Here is a 6,285-nt window from a genome sequence, read left to right as displayed (position 1 = left end):
AGCCAAAACAATGTGAGCTGTCCCTGGTCCTCATGCGAGTCGCATGGCCAGAAGGCCATTTCCATGCGAGTCGCATGACTCCAGATTCCAGGCCAGGTACTATAAATTCAGGTGTTTTGCTCGAATGAAAAATCAAACACACATACACAAATATATATTACTCCGTATAATATTTATTATTATTATTATTATTATTATTATTATTATTATTATTATTATTATTATTATTAAGATTATTATTAATCTTATTAATCTTATTATTAGTATTATTATTTTTGCGTTACAAAAATAATAATGTACATCAAATATTACGACGGAGTGCTGTCCAAGTAATTTTCAAAATGAGTTTTCAAGCAAGCTAGAGCTAAGGAAATTATGGGTTATTGCCAAGGAGGTTATGGGTAATGTTCGGGGGTATTTTTTTTCTGAATCAAACCTCGTGTTTATCATCTCCGATGCGTCTACGTGCTTTCCTGCAATATTGTATATCAATATTAAACAGTGAGTTCATTTGATTCCCTTTTACTCTCTACATTTTTGGGCTGAGAATACATGCAAATGTTTTATTAACCGATATACAATATTTATATGCGTGAGTTTCATTGATCCCTTTTTAATTGCTTTTGCAATATATTTTTGGGCTGAGAATACATGCACTTTATTTTAAACGCAATGGATACAAGTACATACTAAATTCTACACTGAGTTTGAACCGAAAATCCCTTAACTTTGGTAACTAGTAACTGCCAGTTATAAGAACTGGTGGGCGCGAGTAGTAGTATATGGATCCATAGGGCTTGACATCCCCGTTCGAGCTAGAGCGCTAGCCTTTTAACGGACGTAGGCTATTTGAGAAGCGTACACGTTGGTTTGCGTGTATTATTAAGATGATTATACAGAGGGTACAAATTATATAAACGTTAAAGTTTAGTTACCAGGGTGCTCAATTTTGTAGAACCGATTGATAAACGTTTCGGATGAAACAACTGAAATCTTGTGGTCCACCTTTTATTTAAAACATAATGATAAACGTTTTGAATGAAACAACTGAACTTTTGTAATCCACATTGATATACGGATTATGTGTAATATTAAAACTATGAACTCACCAACCTTTGTGTTGACACTTGAAGCATGTTTATTCTCAGGTTTCTAGAAGTCTTCCGCTGTTTGCTCATACGTGATACAAGTTATGTGCTTGGAGTCATACATGCTATATACAAGAAACTTGCATTCATCAAACCATTACCATGTATCTTATTTTGACTGTATTGTCAACAGATGTATTATTGTAAACCATTTAAATGGTGATTGTCTATACGTAGGAATCATCAGATGTAAAAAAACCTGGAATTTATATATTCATTTATGAAATACCTTTTCAAACGAATGCAATGTTACAAAACGTATCACATAGAGGTCAAATACCTCGCAATGAAATCAATGAATGACGTGTTCGTCTATATGGATTTGGAGCGATCGTCACATAAGCTATGACTTAACATTAACAGATGTAAAATCTTAGATATCCTAAGTTACTATTAATTGGATTAGAGGTCTCTCTTTTGTAATCACTTACTCAACCCCGGATCATCTTACAAAATCTCAAGAACGTTGCTTCTGACGCGAATCATGCTTTTGAGTAAGTCAGTATTCACTGAACTCTATATTGCCTAATCTAATCACAACCTAAATGGGCAGCTCTTCTTTGACGGATAAATGGTTAACCGTACGTAGGTACTATATCCCTATAGTGACGTTAAGCACACATAACTACTTATCTTGTATCCTAGGGTTGATCAGGTCCTAATACTAGGTTATAGCCACGTGAGTAAATGGAAATGGTGGTCTGTAAATTAGACTTCTAAACTGTCAAGGTTTTAGCATAACAATAGCATAAGTTTCAGATAAGATATTCAACACATAATAAACATTTATAACGGATAGACAAGCATGCAAGATGAAAGCAACTTAAAGTAACAAAGTAACTTCATTAGATTAAGGAAGGCATTCACCGTTTACATACGAGATATCGACCATTACAAGTGCTGACATCCTCTAGACCGGTCCTAGTACAATCTTCAGCGTTCGCCTCCTGGTACTTAATTTTCCGCTCGAAGGTGAGAAGGCCTTGAAAGCTTATAGTGAGAGAAAGTGTATTCTAGTGATAGAGTGTAAAGAGGTGTGTGAAAAATGGATGACAAGTGCCCTTTAAATTGTGATGACCCGAAAATTTTTGACTTATTTAAACCAATTCTCTATACGATTTATTATTTTAACACGCTAAACAAAGTCTGTTAGATTGAGTCTCAAAATTTTAGAACTGTTTCATATATACAATTACCTTTGACTACTCTCGATGATTCATGAACAATTATATGTATGTATATATATATGTACAAGTAAAAACGACTTTCCTACAGTAAAACCCTATTTGCTACAGTAAAAATTACTTTGCTACAGTAAAACACTATTTGCTATAGTAAAACCATATTTTGCTGCAGTGCTACAGTGAAAACGACTTTGCTACAGTGATTTGCTACAGTAAACACTATTTGCTACAGTAAACACTATTTGCTACAGTAAACCACTATTTGCTACAGTGAACACTATTTGCTACAGTAACACTATTTGATGTCGACAAACTAGTAAACAAAAAGGGTTCAGGCGGCCATGCGATCGCATGGCAAAAGCACTGAAAACTCATGCGATCGCATGGGGACTAAATTCAGGAAATATGCCTATAAAAGGCCAGCTTGTTCGACGTAAAATTTCACATTAACTCTCAATATTTATATTTATATTATAATTATAATTTTAAATTTAAGTTTAATAATAATAAGGTATATACGAGGGTGTTTTTAATTCGGGTTTCAAACCGCTTTAAGCTAAGGAAATATTAGGTATTATTCGGGGTATTGTTCTTGAATCCAAGGCCAACCATACAGTCGTCTACCATCATTACGTCTACACAATTTGCCTACAATATTGAATCGCAATATTGAACTGTGAGTTTATAGTCTCCCTTTTTAAATACTTTAAATATTTTTGGGCTGAGAATACATGCAATTTATTTTAAACGCGATAAGACACAAGTACATACTAAATTCTACACTGAGTTAAACCGAAAATCCCTTAGCTTTGATAACTAGTAGCTGCCAGTACATAGGATATGGACTGGTGGGCGCGAATAATTGTATATGGATCCATAGGGCTTGACATCCCCGTCCGAGCTAGAGCACTAGCCTTTTAACGGACGTATGTTATTTGAGTTTAAGACACGTTGGTTTGCGTGTATTAAAACGAATGGGGTAATTATCACTATAGCGTTAAGTTTAGTTACCAGGGTGCTCTGTTACGTAGAATCTATTGATAAACTTTTGATGAAATCTTGTGGTCTATCTTTATATATGTTTATGACTCGAGCAATTAAACCTATAACTCACCAACATTCGTGTTGACTTTTTAGCATGTTTTATTCTCAGGTCCTTAGAATGCTTCCGCTGTGATGTGCTTGTTGCCTGCATGGAGTCTCTCATGCTTTGTACAAAGTTTATTGCATTCAAAATAAAACTGCGTTGTGTAATAAATAATTGGACTGTGATGTCAACCTGTAAATTAAAGACTTATGTATTTCGGGGTTTTGCTTATACCTAAGCACTCGCCCACATGTTTATAACTTTCTATGTTTAGAAATCACTTATTTTAATGAATGCAATATTTTATCAAAACGTATCATATAGAGGTCAAAACCTCACTGTGGAATCAATGATTAACGTGCCGCGTCAATAGCGATTTTAACGGGTCGTTACAGTTGGTATCAGAGCTTGAGGTCATAGGGAACCAGAAATTACATTATTGTGTTTAACTGGTAATTGTTAGGATGCATTAGTGAGTCTGGACTATGACCATATCTGTTTTTCCTGATTTTTGCTTATTATTTGGTCAAAAACATTATATGTGATATATTTATATGCTAACGTAATTGTTGTTTCAATTATGTGATAGATGACTTCTTCTAATCCTATCATTTTGTACGACTCGGAATCAGACACTGAATCTATTCTATCCACAACTGAAAAGGGCGTTCCAATACCTATTAAAGAATAAATTGTGTTAGCCGGGGAATCTCAACTCCCGGTAAACCCAGAGGAGGTTCCAGCTCCACCCAGCTTTAGTTTTCCGGAGCCACAGTATCGTTGGCATGGACCCATGATCCCTGGAGTAAAAGAGGATCGTCCATTTCTAAACAAATATGGACATTGGTCCAGATATACCGCCGACGGGCGGGTTGTGCCGATTACGCCTGGCAGATTTCGGTTCATGACCACCGGTACATATTCTTGCAGTTCGTCATCATATTCTCCTACACATGACTCAGACAGTTCGTCATCAGACGAGATCAGTAAGGAGGAGGATTTCGCTAATGAAATAAAAGAGATCACTAAGGAGAAATTCCAACTTGCTATAGATAATAAAAACAACCACAATAATAAAATGTCCTTAATTATTAAAAAAGAACAGGACCATTCGATCCGTAACCACCCTTATTGTATTAAACCCACTGAGGCAACGGGTACCTCAAAACCCCAACTAAAAATAAAATACACTGCCAGAATGTCTGTCGGACCATGTGCACACAAACAATTGGCAGAGAGAACCAAATGGGAAGAAGTTTCTGATAGTTCTGAATGAACGACCTCGCAACCATAAATCTTCCATGCGCTATTTTATTGCTTATGTGTGCTACTCTATCTTGTTATGTAAAATAAGCATATGTAAAATATCAGTATTGTATGGTATTGTATTATTTTGGTTTATTAATAATAAATGCATGGAATGATTATTTGTATTATTACTACTTATTATTATTATTATTATTATTATTACATAATAATGTAGTAACTCGCTATAAATTTTTATAGTGGAATATTATTAGGATTTTAGTAGTTAATTCCTTGTACTAGCTATTATGTATGAACTTAACGGGTAGGTAATACCCTAGAAATAATTATAAAATGATAATAAGAAGAAAAGGATTTTATAATAATTGGTTCATATTATTAATATGCTACGATTAACTATTGACAACTCATTTTACCTATAATATTCTATATGATTAAATTATATCTGTTATGTTTATTGAAGAAACATGTCTCAAATGTCGGATACTGAGTTTGAGCAACTAGTCGAGAAACGTGTGAATGAAAGAATTGCTGCAACCGAAGCAGCAAAAGCAACAGCCGAAGCAGCAGCCAAAGCAGCAGCCGTAAACACAAACTCACGAAACGGATGCTCATACAAAACTTTTTAAGGATGCAAACCACAGACGTTTAGTGGAACCGAGGGACCAGTCGGTCAAACCCGATGGTTTGAAAAGATGGAGTCCGTTTTCAAAATCAGTAATTGTGCGAACGGAGACAAGTCAAAGTATGCTTCGTGCACGTTGCAAGATGGTGCACTTACTTGGTGGAACAATTATGCTAAAGCAGAAGGAATAGATACGGCATATGATATCTCTTGGGAAGAACTGAAAAAGATGCTAATCGAGGAGTACTGTCCTCGAAACGAGATCAGAAAAATGGAATCTGAGTTACGTAATCTGAAGGTTATCGGGGCGAATCTCAATAACTATGAAAAGCGTTTCATGGAACTAGCCTTGTTGTGTCCCGAATTGGTGCCAAACGAGAAACGAAAGATAGAAATGTATATTGACGGTTTATCGATCAATATCAAAGGAAATGTTACATCGTCCAAACCAAATACGATGCAGGAAGCCATGACAATGGCACACCAACTCATGGACCAGATCACAGAGAGTTCGATTAAGGCACCAATTACCGAAGTCAAGACAACTGAAGGAAAGAGGAAATGGGAAGACTATAAGGGCAAAAGTACTCACCTGAAGAAACAAGAAACTTTTAAAGGTAAACAAGATGGGGCAACTGCAAGTCCAAACTATAAGGGACCCCATCCGTTCTGCAAAAGATGTTACACACATCATGCAGGTTATTGTCAAGTGGTCTGTGATAAGTGCAACAAGAAAGGACATGTGGCGAAAGATTGTTATGCCACCGTTTCTGAAGTAAAGACAAAACTGACCGATGTTAAGAAATGTTTTGGATGCGGGAAGTCTGGTCACTTTATAAATCAATGCCCTGATAAGGAGAAGAACAAAGAACCCGCACGTGGGAGGGCATTTAATGTTAGTGCCAGTAAAGCACGTGAGGATCCTAATCTTGTCACGGGTACGTTTACCGTTAATAATCAACTAGCTTCTATTAT

This window comes from Rutidosis leptorrhynchoides, chromosome 4 (assembly GCF_046630445.1).
Source record: "Rutidosis leptorrhynchoides isolate AG116_Rl617_1_P2 chromosome 4, CSIRO_AGI_Rlap_v1, whole genome shotgun sequence".
Classification (NCBI taxonomy): Eukaryota; Viridiplantae; Streptophyta; class Magnoliopsida; order Asterales; family Asteraceae; genus Rutidosis; species Rutidosis leptorrhynchoides.
Note: the sequence above shows the minus strand (reverse complement) of the source record.